The sequence below is a fragment of the Canis lupus genome, chromosome 12 (genome assembly GCF_048164855.1).
Source record: "Canis lupus baileyi chromosome 12, mCanLup2.hap1, whole genome shotgun sequence".
Lineage (NCBI taxonomy): Eukaryota > Metazoa > Chordata > Mammalia > Carnivora > Canidae > Canis > Canis lupus.
The window spans coordinates 277501-293587 of NC_132849.1; the positions used below are offsets into that span (position 1 = coordinate 277501).

The 16087-nt window shown below is 51.6% G+C and overlaps 1 pseudogene; it reads right to left on the reverse strand.

Moving 5' to 3' along the window:
* LOC140601900 (NHP2-like protein 1 pseudogene) overlaps positions 1–1781 on the reverse strand; it is a 1930-nt pseudogene extending 149 nt beyond the window's left edge.
* Positions 1782–16087: the final 14306 nt, after the last annotated feature.

Consider the following 16087-nt stretch of genomic DNA (forward strand, 5'->3'; position numbering starts at 1 on the left):
TGGGACTCTGAGCCCGCGTCTCCAGGACCACGCCCTGGGCTGAAGGCGGAGCTCGACCCCCGAGCGGCCGGGCCGTTGCCGCAAGTTTACCTTTTTTTTCCTTCTCTTTTTTTGGAAGGTTTGTTTGTGTCCTTGCGTGGAGCCTGCTTCTTCTCCCTCTGCCTAGGTCTCTGCCCCTTCCTCTCTCCTCTCTCCTCTCTCTCTCTCTCTCTCTCTCTCTCTCCCTCCCTACGTTCGGACTTCTAGGTCACCCCATCAGAAAGATGCCTCGTGGGATGGGACCCAAGAGGTGGTCCAGAGAAATAAGGACCCGATCTCCCCCCCCCCCCAACCCCCCGCCACTTCCCTTGAGTCCAAATCATGAAGAAGACGGGGAAAGCAGGCCAGGCAGGCGGACGCCGGAAATCCCAAGTCCACACGCACGCACGAGCACCAGAACTGATGCCCAACCCACTCCACCTCTTTCAGAGGGCTGAGAGGGAGGCAACCACGGACAAAGCCTGTTTTCCAGGACGAAACCGAGATGAAGGAACAGGCGGAGGTGGAGGCGGAAGGCTGGAAGGTTGACGGATAAGAGAAAGGAAAAGAGGGACGGACGCCTGGGTGGCTCAGTGGTTGGGCGGCTGCCTTCCTCTCGGGGCTGGATGCGGGGCGGGGGTTGGGGAGGTGGAAGGGGTACCCTGGGCTCGTGTGCCCGCATCGGGTTCCCTGCGGGGAGCCTGCTTCTCCCTCTGCCCGTGTCTCTGCCTCTCTCTCTCTCTGTGACTATCATAAATAAATAAAAATTTAAAAAAAAAAAAAAAGAACGAGAGAAGGCAGCTGGAGAAACTACATGCGAACGCAGACGGTAGACACAACCCCAGGGGGGAGGGCTGGGCTCCGTGAGGGGTGGGACAGAGGCCAGCGGTTTCCACGAAGAGCCTTTCGATGGACTGCTGAATGGACTGGATCTGCGGCTTTGGCTGCGAGCCTCCTTGGATGGTGACGGGACAGGCGAGGACAGGCCCGGACACCCCGCAGGCCCGCCCGAGGGCCTGCTTGGAGCGCACGAACACGTAGGGCACGTTCTTCTCTTCACGCGGCAGGCAGGCAGGCGGGCGGCGGACGGTGCGGGATGATCTCCAGGGGCTCGGCGTCTGCAGCCAGCCATCAGGATGAACTCAGAGATGCCTCTCCACAGAGGGTTTTGGCGGCTTCGTGGGCTCCTTTCCGAAGCTGCTTGTAGTTACGGGACTGCTGAACACGCGTCCAGGAGTTTCTTGGGGAGGTGGGCATCTGCCAGGGGGTAGGCCTTCGGATTCACATCAGCCTCAGTCATCTCTGCGTATCCGCGGTCCCTGTGGGTTTCCTGTAAAAAGACGTGTCCTGGGAGCTACCTATCACCGTCACACTTCATACGGATAACCGGTTTTGTCCCCACGCGCCCCCGCCTCCGCCGCCGTTGGGGTGGGCGGTGGGATGTGCTGTGCTCCCGTCACAGTTTGTGGGCCTGGAATGGTGGTGATCGAGATAGACCCTTCCGCCACCTCATTACAAAGAAACAAGACACGTGTGGTGTCTTCTTAGACCCACAGGCACAGAAAAGAAAAGGAGAACTACTTATCCCCTTGTTCCACCGGGACCCACCCGGATGCCATGCCCATGCCGGAGGGTCCAGGCCCCGAGGGACGGGCGTACTCAACTTTGCTGTGAACTCAACGGATTAGTGGAGTTGTGCCTCTGAGGATTTGTCCACGGAAACTACTTCAAATGATCGATTTTGTCCGTCTCGTGTACTTTTCCTTGTGACGAGCAAGCAGGTTAAAAAAAAAGAAAAAGAAAAAAAAGAAAAAAGGGGGGAATCCCTGCGTGGCGCAGCGGTTTGGCGCCTGCCCTTGGCCCAGGGCGCGATCCTGGAGACCCGGGATCGAGTCCCACGTCGGGCTCCCGGTGCATGGAGCCTGCTTCTCTCTCTGCCTATGTCTCTGCCTCTCTTTCTCTCTCTCTCTCTCTCTCTCTCTCTCTCTCTCTCTCTCCCCCCCCCCCGACTATCATAAATAAATAAATAAATAAATAAATAAATAAATAAATAAATAAATAAAAGTCTATAGGTTAAACTTTTACAATAGCTTCCCAAATCTTTGGTGACCTGGAACTTTGAAGGTGTAACTAGCTTAATTGATAAATTGGGTTCAGTTCATCGGATACCTGGCGTCTGTCTTTCCAACAGAAAGGTAAAATACTAAAGTGTGAGTCAGTAAGACACCCAAGGTGGTTTTTTTGTTTTGTGGTGTTGTGTTTTCCTCCCCCACCCCTTGCCCTTTTCTTCCTTCCCCCCCCCCTCCCCCCACCTCAGTTTTTGTGTTTCTCTTTTGTCTGATTCAGGAAACCTGCAGATACCTGGGTGTGTCAGTAAACGTGTTTCAGGTTGGTTTGTTCGTTTCTCTTTTCCTTCCTCTTTTTTTTTTTTAATTTTAATTCACAATTCATCACACACACACACACACACACACACACACACACACACGGGCAGAGGGAGAAGCGGGCACCCTGCAGGACCGCTGAGCCACCCAGGGATCCCCTGTTTCGTGCTTCCTTCACAATTGTATCATACAGGGCAGCCCGTGTGGCTCAGCGTTTTAGTGCCGCCTTCAGCCCAGGGCGTGATCCTGGAGTCCCGGGATCGAGTCCCACGTCAGGCTCCCTGCACTGGAGCCTGCTTCTCCCTCTGTGTCTTTGCCCCCCCCCCCCTCTCTTAAATCTTAAAAAAAAAATTGTGTCCTACATGTTAGGTTTTTACAAAATGAACAGCGGAGAAATAAAAAACCAGCAGAGCCAGGCAGTAGGTAGGAGAGTGCTTTAATGGGGAGCGCTCCTGGGCGAGGTTCCATGACTCGGAGAGGTGGCCAGAGTCAGGGAAGTCGCGCGGGGTTGGGGACTGTGGGGGTTTTGAAGCCTTCTTGGTTCCGACTCTGGATCCGGGTGGGTCCCTAGCCAAATTAGACAAGGGAACACCGTGTCCTTAGGTGATTGGCTGGGAGTAGGGGGGGGATAGTATCAGACGATGGGGAGGGGGCGGGGGCGGTTCCTGGATGGAAAGTTTCGGTTTCCCATCTAGGCTTTGACTCACTGGAGATGATGTGGTGGTCAGGGATGCTTTGACGGGAAGATCAGCCATTTTGACCCAGTTTGAGATGTCCGCCATTTTGGGTGCCCCTGTCTCTCAGCCAGCCCAACAATACATACACAAACACACACACACACACACACACACACACACACGTGTTTCTAAAAACTATCACATGTATTCATACATTTGACAATCTAAGGATTTCTGGTACGATAGACAATGTGCCCGTGGTTCCTACTGACTTTTCACCAGAGACTGAGGTTTCTAGGAGTTAACAGTCTGCCGCCTGGGTGGCTCAGCGGTTGAGGGGTTGAGCATCGGCCTTTGGGTCAGGGCCCAATTCTGGGGCGGCGGGGGGGGAGGTATCCGAGTCCGGACCCCTTTCCACATCTGGCTCCTTGTGGGGAGCCTGCTTCTGCCTATGTCTCTGTCTCTGTCTCCCTCCCTCCCTCTCTTCCCCCTTCACAAAGTTCTCTCTCTCTCTCTCTCTCTCTCTCTCTCTCTCTCCTCTCTCAAAAAGTGTAAAATAAGTACAATTTTAAAAAATCTGCCACATGGAATCGAGACTACTGGTTAACGATAAGGAAAACAACCTCTGTGTGTGAGATAGTAGGAGACATGTAGAATAGATACAAGGCATGAAAATACGGGTGGTGGTGGTGGTGGTTAAAGAAAATGAATCGGGGATCCCTGGGTGGCGCAGTGGTTTGGCGCCTGCCTTTGGCCCAGGGCACGATCCTGGAGACCTGGGATAGAATCCCACATCAGGCTCCCGGTGCATGGAGCCTGCTTCTCCCTCTGCCTGTGTCTCTGCCTCTCTCTCTCTCTCTCTCTCTGTGACTATCATAAATAAATAAAATAAAATAAAATAAAATAAAATAAAATAAAATAAAATAAAATAAAAAAGAAAATGAATCTGTCCTGAAATGACTCTGGCTTTTTTTTTTTTTTTTTTTAAGATTTTATTTACTTATTCACGAGAGACACAGGGACAGGCAGAGACAAGGGAAGCAGGCTCTATGCGAGGACCCTGATATGGGACTCGGTCCCAGGAGTCTGGGATCACGCCCTGAGCTGAAGCCAGACGCTCAAACGCTGAGGCACAGGGGCGTCCCAAAGCCTGGCTATTTAGAGAAAGAACACTTAAGACTGACGGAATGGAAAAAGAAATTATAGAAGGGATTTATGAAGGAGATTTTTGAGATTTGTTTTTTGTTTTCTGTTTTTTATTTTTTTGGATTTTATTTATGTATTCATGGGAGAGAGACAGAGACAGAGAGAGAGACAGAGAGAAGGAGAGTAACAGAGACAGAGACAGAGAGAAAGACAGAGAAAGAGAGAGACAAAGAGAGACAGAGGCACAGAGACAGAGACACAGAGAGATAGAGAGAGACAGAGAAAGCAAGACAGAGACAAAGAGAGACAGAGATAGAGAAAGAGAGAGACACAGAGAAGGAGAGAGACAGGGAGAGAGAGAGAGACAAAGAGAGAGACAGAGAGATAAAGAGAGACAGAAGGGGAGAGAGACACAGAGAAAAGAGAGGCAGAGAGATAAACAGAGGCAGAGACAGAGACAGAGAGAAGGGGAGAGAGAGACAAAGAGAGAGAGACAGAGAAAAGAGAGGCAGAGAGACACAGAGAGACAGACACAGAGAGAGGCAGAGACAGAGAAAGAGAGAGAGACAGAGAGAAGGGGAGAGAGAGACAAAGAGACAGAGAAAAGGGGCAGAGAGATAAAGAGAGACAGAGACAGAGAGACAGACACAGAGACACAGTGAGGCAGAGACAGAGAAAGAGAGAGACAGACAGAGAGACACACACACAGAGAGAGAGAGAGAGAGGCAGAGACACAGGCAGGGGAAGAAGTAGGCTCCACGTGGGGAGCCCGATGTGGGTCTGGATCCCAGGACCCTTGGGATCAGGCCCTGAGCCAAAGGCAGACCTTCCACCGCTGAGCCACCCAAGGCGTCCCAGAAGCAGACTCTTTGAAAAGGGATTGCAGGCGTGGTCAGGACGGACTGAGATTGGGAGAAGTGGGTTTTACTACTACACTGGTGTACAACTGAGATTTGGCTCTTCTCTCTGCTAAAATGGCGAGATTCTCTTGCATTGGTAGTCTACTCTTGATAAGAGTGTGAACAGAGAAGAAAAGACAAAGACAAGGTGCTTTTTTGTTTGGTTGGTTGGCTTGGTTTGGTGTGGTTTGGTTGGGGGTTTTTTGTTTGTTTTTTGGGGTGTGTGTGTGTGTGTGTGTGTGTGTGTGTGTGTCTCTCCCTTTACCTGCCCAGAACAGCAAGGTTTTTAGATTCCCTTTTTTTTTTTTTTTTTTTTTTGGTTGTTCTTGTTTCACTTTTTTTGGTATTTACTTATTTATTTTATTTTTTGGGTTCGTTTGTATCCGGTCTTCCCCTACTACGTAAGAGTGAAAACTTCTCCACGGTAAAGGAGCTTCATTTTGGGGACAACTCTAAAAGCACCTGTAGAATCTCCTAGGGGCCACCTCGGCGAAAGAGACACTGAAGATTTCCGTTTTGTTATGATCCGTGATCCTTTGTAGGCATGTGCCTTGAAAACTTCTGAGATGTTTTTGGTTGGCTGGTTGGCTGCCTGTCTGTCTGTCTGTCTACTGGTCCCTTCATCCGTTCGTGGATTCTCAGCGGATCCCAGAATGCCAAACCCTAAATAGAGTCTCTTGACTACTATAGGTCGTTTACCTGCTATGGGAAGGCACATGAGAAGCACTGTCAGACAAAGAACCATAAGCCCTCTTAGATTACATTGTGTGGGTGAATGCTGCCGGTGTTCCGAACAGGAAATGAAATTCCTAAACTTGTAACGTGTCCTGGTAGAGTGCCGTCACTCCACATTCGAACTGTTTAAATGCTCTGCGTACGTGCATGTGTGTTGTGTGTGTGTGTGTATGTGTGTGTGACAGAAACTGGTCGGATTTTCCTCTCGACTGCATTATAATGAATTCTCATTGGGTCTTTAGGCACGTCCATCCGTGGGTGACCTCCCTGTCACGTGCAGGTGTTGTTAGGAAGGTCTTGCAACAATGCGGTCCACTTTTCAGAAGATTCGCGGAAAGGACTCTGGACGAATCCCGGTGTCTGGTCACCCTGAGATTGTCCAACTACATACAGTAGGAGTTGCCGGAACTAATGAAAAAGCTGCATGGAAACCGAACAGAAAGGAACAACGTGGAACTGAATGAGGTCCACGAAACCCTGAACAGAGTTCAGAAACTCTCAGTGAGTCATCTTCCTTTTTTTTGGCGATTGTTAAATCCTCTTCAGAAGGTCGGTGGGAATCCGTGCTCATTGCCACCAGACACCGTTGGAAGGATCCGCTGTATCACCAAGGCCTTCCTTGAGTAGAATGGCGTCTGTTTTTCTTTCTTTCGACCTCCCCCGGTCCCCACGCCGCCCTCCCCTCCTCCCTCCCCTCCCTTTCTCCCCCCCGCCCCCCACCCGGCCCCGGCCCCGGCCCCGGCCCCCGGGGTCCATTTGTCAAAGTGATCTCTATTGACCGAGCGGGCCAGGGGCCCCTGGAATCGCATCCTAAGACTCAGATAGGATCAGACAGCCTGGAGACACTCAGATCCACTTCTCGGGAGCCACCCGAGCCCCTCGGAAACCGTGAGCCTGATACCTTCCTTCCAGAGGTCGCCGCGGCCTCACTGGGCGAGTCAAGAGTGCCACCTCCTGGCGGACGAAACCGAGAGTCAGCTGCTTAACCCCAGCGAGCCTCCCAGGTTGCCCCTACGAGGTGCTTGGAAATGCTGAGGCTCAACGACACCGGAACCACAACAACCGGAAGAACAGAAAAGAAGAGCAAAAGAAATGCTGAAGTTCTTCCTTCTGGCCTTGCCTTTACAGGAGTGTGCCGTCTGCGACCACGCCTGTCTCCGCGGACAGGAAGAAAAGAGTCCAGATGGCTGAACCGGGGTTCTGCACTCTGCGGACCACAGGAACCCCCTCCAGCCTGACCCAGGAACTCCCTTACTCTGAGCCAGGGACAGGAGGTCTTGTTTTGTGTTTCGGTTGTGGTCCAAAAGACAGGCGTCACCTACGATGGAACCTTGTAACCCTTTCTAAGCCTAGAGTCGCTCAGCGGCATTACATACGTTCACACATCCTCCTCGCCAAGTTATCTTTCCATTCCATTTTTTTACTCTCTTTTTTGAAACTCTTTAAATTTTATTTATTTATTTGTTCGTTCGTGCATGCATTCATTCATTCATTCATTGTTTGTTTGTTTATTATTTTAAAGGATTTTTTTATTGAGAGAGAGAGAGAGAGAGAGAGAGAGAGAGAGAGAGAGACAGAGACACAGAGGGAGAAGCAGGCTCCATGCAGGGAGCCCGATGTGGGACTGGATCCCGGGTCTCCAGGATCACACCCCAGGCTGCAGGTGGCGCCAAACCGCTGCGCCACCGGGGCTGCCCTCCATTTTTTTACTCTTAAGTTTAATTTCTTACACTGTATTGATCGGGCACCCGATCTCTCTCTCTCTCTCTCTCTCTCTCTCTCTCTCTCGAATAAATTAAATATTTAAAAAATAAATAAATAAATAAACTGTATTTATTCACGGGAGACACACAGAGAGAGGCCGGGACGCAGGCAGAGGGAGAAGCAGGCTCCACGCGGGGGGGGGGGGGGGGGGGGGGGGGGCCGGTGCGGTGCTGGATCCCCAAAAAGCCGTGATGACGCCCGCCCGGAGCCCAGTCGAAGGCAGACGCTCAAACTCGGGTATGCCACCCGAGCACACCTCGTCCGCACCTCTTCCTTCCCACCGCCACCCACCCTCTTGTGCGTTCGTCGGGTTCCCACACACAGGACCTCGTCCTCCAGGTGTATCCCTAGACACACCCTAGCACCCTAGGATCCCCAACGAGGGAATAGGTTCAGATGGGACCGATGCTCATGTGACCGTGCTCCTGTTTGAGGACTGTCCTCGGTTGCTGTAGCGGTGACGGCGAGACAAAGGGTCTCTCTCCACACACCGCACAGGCGGGTGGGGGGCATGCCCCGAGTGGGGCAGATGTCCCCATCCCAAGGAGGCGGAGGAGGAAAGCCACCCCAAGGCCCCTCTTTGGTGCCTGTCCTGTGTCAGGAAACGCTACTGACCTGGGTGGATCCGGACCAGGCTGTGTCCGTCCCAGCTGCCCTGGGATCCCACACTCCTCACACCTGGACCCACCGGTGTGGCGCCTGCCTTTCCGGCTCTGCCTGCCTGCCTAACTATCTCTGCATCCAACTTGCAACTTTCAGTCCGTGAGCTTAGGGGCTTCGACTCTCTGGGTCTTGCTAGAACCAACAGAGAAAGACGTTTGCCATACCATAGATACCACTTTCAATTAAGCATCTGTGAAATGATGATTATGGAGGAAGGAAATTCTCAGCCTTGAACGTTTCTGGGCCCTGCTCCATTGGCTTTCACACTGACCCAGGCCCAAACGGCTCCCAGAAAACTCAGCACTAGTTGGGCTCTATTTCCGTGCCACTGAGTGCACGTTGCCTGTCTGCCTCCCCTAAAAAGTCAAGCAACGGGGATGCCTGGGTAGCTCCGTGTTCAGCATCTGCCTTGAGGTCAGTCATCATCCTGGGGTCCTGGGGCCCCGACTCCCACTTGGGGCTCCCCGCGGGGAGCCTGCTTCTCTCTGCATCTGTCAATACCTGTCTCTGTGTGTCTCTCATGGATAAATAAAGAACATCTCTAAAACAGGAAAGAATGAATGATTAATTAAAAGGACTGACTGACTGGACTGATCGACTGACCGACCGACCGGCTGAATGAATGTATACATAAGCAAGCCAGGAAGGAAGGAAGCAAGCAAGCAAGCAAATAAATGAACAAATGAAATCGATGAAGGGCTGCGTGGCTGCTGGCTGGCACTGTGGGTGGAGTGTGGGACTCTATATTTCTCGGTTGTGAGGACGAGCCCTAACCTGGGTGTAAACATCGCATACACCTAAAATCTTTTGAAAATAAAACAATGAAAAGAAAAGAAAAGAAAAGAAAAGAAAAGAAAAGAAAAGAAAAGAAAAGAAAAGAAAAGAAAAAGGTGGGCAGCCCGGGTGGCTCGGCGGTTGAGCGCGGCCTTCAGCCCGGGGCCTGATCCTGGAGGCCCGGCATCAGAGTCCCACGTCGGGCTCCCAGCATGGAGCCTGCTTCTCCCTCTGCCTGTGTGTCGGTCCGACTCTCCCACTCACTGTGTCTCAGGAGAAAATAAACAGAATCTTTACAAAAAGGGAAAAGAAGTTGTTTTGTTTTGTTTTGTTTTGTTTTGTTTCGATCGGATTGATCGATCGCTAAAAGGCAACCTGCCAAAACTGACGATGAGAAAACGGAAGAAAACCTTCCTGGTTCCCATAGAGTTCAAGCCCTACAGCCTTGCCCGTACCAAGATCAGAGAATAAACTGTCCACTCTCTACGGCGTCCCTCCTCCCGAGGACGCCCCAGCTCCTTATGGAGCATGCACACGCACGTGCACACGCACGCAGAAAAGCGGGGTGAACCGAACCAGACCCTAGAGAACCCTGCAGCGAAGGTTGAGCACAGGACACCCCCACCCCCCCCGCCAGCCACAGGAAACTCCGGCAGGCTACCACTGGACTGCTTAGGGGGCCTATACTTACTTGCAAGTGCTCGCTGACCTGGGACACGTGGAAGGGGAACCTGAGGCTCAGATGGCCCGAACCGGGTGAATGGGGTGCTTTGCTCATGCCTCAATGCTATGCTCTCCACGATTAGAGAAAGCTGGCAATGAGGCCAGCCCAGGGACCGGAACCTAACCTAGGAATCCCTCTGGTTCCATCAGTCATGTCCCGACTGTTGGTGAGTGAGGAACCAGTGCTCGGCTCGCTCGGGGAGACAGACGCTCTGGTCTTCTTCGGGTTGGGTTGTTGCTGCGGCTTTGGGTATCTTTGCAGGAAACCGGCCTCTTCTCTTTCGAAATGGAAACCAAAGGATGGACGGGGTCCGGACGCGGTCACGCTCGCTGGCCACTGGAGTTGTTGTCACCCAGCCAGCGGGGAGATCGGAACATCGGGTCTTTCGTGACCTCTCCACAGATAGATAGGAGTGAGACCAAGGCTATATACTTTGTTGGCGTCTCGTCTGTGTCTACGTGTCCCTGTGGGTTCTACGAGGGAGAGGTTTCCTCTACCTCCGGATGCTATATTGCTAACATCCCTTTGTAAAGGAACTGTAGCTTATGGGATCCCTGGGTGGCGCAGCGGTTTGGCGCCTGCCTTTGGCCCAGGGCGCGATCCTGGAGACCCGGGATCGAATCCCACGTCGGGCTCCCGGTGCATGGAGCCTGCTTCTCCTTCTGCCTATGTCTCTGCCTCTCTCTCTCTCTCTCTCTGTGTGACTATCATAAATAAATAAAAATTAAAAAAAAAAAAAAAAAAAGGAACTGTAGGTTAGGAGTTCAAAGGCTGGCGCGGGTAAACATCATCGGAACAGGACAGCTCGGAGCGATAAGGAGGAGTGCCAATATTTCACAAGTTCCCACGATCTGGGATGAAGTTCTGTTCGTTCGTTCCCGATCATGCGGGTCTGGGATCCTTTCCTGCATCCGTCTCCTTGCGGGGGGGGGGGGGGGGGGGGGGGGGACCTGCTTCTGCCCATGTCTCTGTCTCTGTCTCTGTCTCTCTCTCACACACAGGAATAAAGAAACCAAATAGTGTAAAAAAGGAAAGATGCTCGGTCTCCCACTCTCTCCCTCTCCCTCCTCCTCCTCCTCCCCCTTCCCCCCTTCACACAGTGCTCTCTCTCTGAAAGGAAGTTAATATATTACAATTTTGCAAAAGCCTGCCAATGGAATGGAGACTACTGGAGAACGAGAAGGAAAACAATTCCGTGTGTGACAAGTAGGAGATGTGTAGGAAACGTACAAGGCGTGAGAATACATGTTTTGGTGAGGGAAAAGAAAATAATTCTGTCCTGAAATGAGCCTGGCTATTTTTTTCTTTTTTAAGATTTTATTTACTTATTCAGAAGGAAGGGAGTGGAGGGAGGGAGGGAGGGAGGGAGGGAGTGAGGGAGGGACAGAGAGAGGCAGAGAGAGGGAAAAGAAGGCTCCATGCAAGGAGCCCGCTATGGGACCTGAGCCAAAGGCAGAGGCTTAACCACTGAAACACCCAGGCGTCCCGGAAGCAGATTTTTTTGAAAAGGAATTGTAGGCATGGTCAGGACAGACTGAGATTGGGAGAAGTGAGCTTTACTAGTACACTGGTATAGCATTAAGACTCGGCTCTTGTCTCTGTTAAAATGAAGAGATTTCCTTGCGTTGGTAGTCTCATCATGGCAAGGGATTGTGAACAGAGAAGAGAAAAATATATTATTATTATTTTCTCTCTTCGGACCAGCCAGGTTTTTATATTCCTTTTTATCCGCGAATTACCTCCGTGAGAGAGTGAAAACTTCTCAATATTAAAGGAGCTACATTTTGGAGACAACTCTATAAGCTCCTGTGGAATCTCCTAGGGCCACCCTGGCGAAACAGATACTGACATTGTTTTCAGTTTTGTAATGACCCGTGATCCTTTATAGGCCCGGGCCTTGAAAGCTTCTGAGATGTTGGTTGGTTGGTTGGTTGGTTGGTTGGTTGGATGGATGGATGGATGGTTTGTGTATCTGGCTGGTCGGCTGGCTGCCCGGCTGTTTGCTGGTTCCTTCATCCGGTCATGGATTTTCAGCGGATCCCAGAAAAGTCTAGCCCTAGGTTGAGTCTCTTGACTAACATAGGTCGTTTACCTGCTATGTGAAGGCACGTGAGAAGCAGCGTCAGACAAAGAATCATAAGCCCTCTTAGATTATATTGGTTGCGTGAATGCTGTGGGTGTTCCAAAAGCGACGTAAATTCGTTAAGTGGTAACGTGCCCCGGTACATTGTTAAAATGCCGTGTGTGACAAATCATAATCCGTTTTTCTTCTCGACTGCACTCTAGCCAACTCTCCTCGGGTCTTTAACCACGTCCACCGGTGACCGCCATGTCATGTACATGCCATGTTCTTTCTGTTTTTTTTTTTTTTTTTTTTTTAATTTCTTATTCATTTATGATAGTCACAGAGAGAGAGAGAGAGAGAGAGGCAGAGACACAGGCAGAGGGAGAAGCAGGCTCCATGCACCGGGAGCCTGACGTGGGATTCGATCCCGGGTCTCCAGGATCGCGCCCTGGGCCAAAGGCAGGCGCCAAACCGCTGCGCCACCCAGGGATCCCTACATGCCATGTTCTGATGCTCTTGCAAAAACAAACAAAACACACACACACACACACACACGCACATTTATTTATTTATTTATTTATTTATTTATTTTTTATTTATCCCAGATTCCAGAAGAACCACGCAAAGGACTTTTGACACATCTCAGTTTCTGGTCACCCTGAGATCATCGAACAACAGTATGAATTGCCAGAACTAGTGAAATAGCTGCATTTACCCAGAACAAAACCAGGGACTTCTGGGTGCCTCAGCGGTGGAGCCTCTGCCTTGGGCTTAAGGCGTGACCCCGGAGTCCCGGGTTCGAGCCCCGCATCGGGCTCCCTGCATGGGGCCTGCTTCTCTCTCTCTCTCTCTCTCTCTCTCTCTCTCTCATACATAAATAAAATCTTAAACAAACAGAACTAAAAGGAACAACATGGAACTGAAAAGAGCGAAAGACAATGATGACCGGTTTCTTTGTTTTTGTTTTTTAAAGACTTTATTTAGTTATTCACGAGAGACACAATGAGAGAGAGGCAGAGACACAGGCAGAGGGAGAAGCAGGCTCTGCAGGGAGAGACCGATGAGGGACTCCAGGATCACACCCTGAGCCAAAGACAGCTGCTCCCACCGCTGAACCACCCAGGCGTCCTGATGACCCTTTTTTAAGGACTCTTGTTCAAATCACTGCTGATCCCCTCATGTTTGCTCTTCCAGTTTGAAGGAAACTTTGTCTGTAGAGATATCTATACCTTAGAGAAATTGGAGGAACGAGTGAGTTTGTAAACAAATTAAAATCCTTATCCTTGGGCAGCCCTGGTGACTCAGCGGTTTAGCGCTGCCTTCAGCCCAGGCCGTGATCCTGGAGACCCTGCATGGAGCCTGCTTCTCCCTCTGCCTGTGTCTCTGCCTCTCTCTCTCTCTCTCTCTCTCTCTCTCTGTGTGTGCGTTTGTGTCTCTCATGAATAAATACATAAAATCTAAAGAAAAAAAAATCTTTAAAATCCTTATCTTTTCTCCCTACCTGTGACCCGTCAGTGTTCAGAAACTCTCAGTGAGTTATCTTTTTTCTTTTCTTTTCTTTTCTTTTCTTTTTTTCTTTTTCTCTCTTTCTCTCTCTTTTTCTAATGAGTTATCTTTCTTTTATGGCAATTGCCAATCATCTGCGTGAGGTCTGTTCCGTGGGAATATGTTCTCATTGTGACCGGCCACTGTTGGAAGAATCCCTTGTATCACCAAGACCTGCCTTCCTTGAGTGCAATGGCATCTGTTTTTCTTTTCTCTTCTCTTCCTCCGCCCCCCCCCCCCCCCCCCCGCCCCGGTTTATTTTTCAGAGTGATCTCTACTCCCAACGTAGGGCTCGCACTCACGGCCTGGAGGTCAAGAGTCGTGCTCTCTACTGACCGAGCGGGCCAGGGGCCCCTGGAATCGCATCCTAAGACTCGGATAGGATCAGACAGCCTGGAGACACTCAGATCCACTTCTCGGGAGCCACCCGAGCCCCTCGGAAACCGTGAGCCTGATACCTTCCTTCCAGAGGTCGCCGCGGCCTCACTGGGCGAGTCAAGAGTGCCACCTCCTGGCGGATGAAACCGAGAGTCAGCTGCTTAACCCCAGCGAGCCTCCCAGGTTGCCCCTACGAGGTGCTTGGAAATGCGGAGGTTCTTCCCTCTTGCCTTGCTTTTTTTTTTTTTTTCTTTTATTTATTTACTTATGATAGTCACACAGAGAGAGAGAGGCAGAGACACAGGCAGAGGGAGAAGCAGGCTCCATGCACCGGGAGCCTGATATGGGATTCGATCCCGGATCTCCAGGATCGCGCCCTGGGCCAAAGGCAGGCGCCAAACGGCTGCGCCACCCAGGGATCCCCTCTTGCCTTGCTTTTGCAGGGCTGACGACAGTGACCACGTCTGTCTACCTGGCGAGGCAGAAACAATTCCAGGTTGCTGAACCCTGGTTTTCCACACTGCGGACGACAGGATATCACCCCCTCCCCCTCTTTCAACCTGACCCAGGAATTCCCTTACTCTGAGCCAAGGACAGGGTGGGGGGGTGGGGGTGGGGTCTTGTTGTTGTTGTTGTTGTTTGTTTTTGTTTGTTTTGCTTTTCTTCCCCCCAGTTGTGGTAAAAAGAAAAATAGACGTCACCTAAAATGGAATGTTGTAGTCGTTTCTTTCTTTCTTTTTTTTAATATTTTATTTATTTATTCACGAGAGACACAGAGACAGAGACACAGGCAGAGGGAGAAGCAGACTCTATGCAGGGAGCCTGACGTGGGACTCGATCCTGGGTCTCCAGGATCAGGCCCTGGGCTGAAGGCAGACGCTAAACCGCTGAGCCACCCGGGGATCCCTGGACGCTCCACCGCTGAGCCACCCAGGCGCTCCATACATACTTAAGTTATTGAGAGTTTGTTCCTTCATTTTTCATCATCTCTAGACCCAACGTGGGGCTCAAACTCACAACCCTGACTGCAATCAAAAGTTGAGTGCTCTTCTGACGGAGCGGGCCTGCCGGGGCCTGGGGCCCGGGGCCGGGCCGGGGGGGCCCCCCCCCCCCCCGGGAGCTTCTGCCCTTTCATGTTTTCAAGCTCAGAGTCACGTTTTGTCCGGGGAGGGCCCCACCCCCCAACCCCTCCGTGCGGAGGTGCCATCTGTCGGGCTGGTTCATGTTTGTCCATCTTCCTTACTCCTTTTAGTAGACAGAAGGTGGCTTGTGACACAGCCGGGGACTACTTCGAATGAGACTGAGGATTTCCCTTGGGAAGTGGGTGCGAGAGGGAGGACAGGTCGATGGGGAACCAGGAGACTGTTGGCCCGTCGCTTTAGAGGAAAGAGTGTCCTTGTTGGGCCCTCACCCAGGGTGGATGAGTCAGAACTGTCCCTGGCCAGGCCTCCCTTAGTCCTTCGCCCATATCACTCCATGCCTGTGTTTGGCCTCTGGACCCTAAGACACCACGGTGGTCATGTGTTTAACTCCCCATCAGATTCACCAGTCCCCGCCATGCCACGCCCTCCCAGACGCACCCCCACCCCTGGAAGGCATTAAGAGTGAGATGGCATCCTCCACATCCAGGATTGATTCCCAAAGGGTTTATTGGGGTTTCCTGGGTCAGGAAACCAGGAGGGGTCGCTTTTGGACCCCAAACAATGTGAGTTCTTCAGACATCCTCTTTGCCCTTCTCTTTCCCCCTCCCCTCCCCTCCTCTCCTCTCCTCTTCTCTTCTCTTTTCTTCTCTCCCCTCCCCCACAGCTTGGGAGCCGCAGCCTGAGGGTTTGGGGGAGGTGCAGAAAGCCATTCAATGGAGAGAAGTCCCAGGCTCGGACTTTAACAGACAGCCATGTGCATTTGAATGAAATGATTGAATGAGGGCCATTGGAATGGATGGCCCTGAACCTCCCTTCTGCCACCCGCCACCCTCCATCCCCACCCCCAACCAACCCTGAGTCCTCTGGTGGATTTGGAAATGGAAGGCCGGGGTGTGTGTGTGTGTGTGTGTGTGTGTGTGTGTGTTTACACGGACGCACCCGCGGAGGGTGGTGGGGCATGCTCACGTTGGCTCCTGCAAACTCCATTCATTCTGGGAATGTTCTGTTGTTTCTGCTGAGTTGCCAGTTGCTGCGATGAGCCAAGCTATACTCCTCCCGTTGCCGAGTTCTTAAAAAGGCCGAGTCTCCGGTTTTCTCGGTGAATGGACTGACCCACACCTTCCCATCCCGCCGGACCCCTTCTGCAAATACTTGCACTCAAAGGGTTCTTTC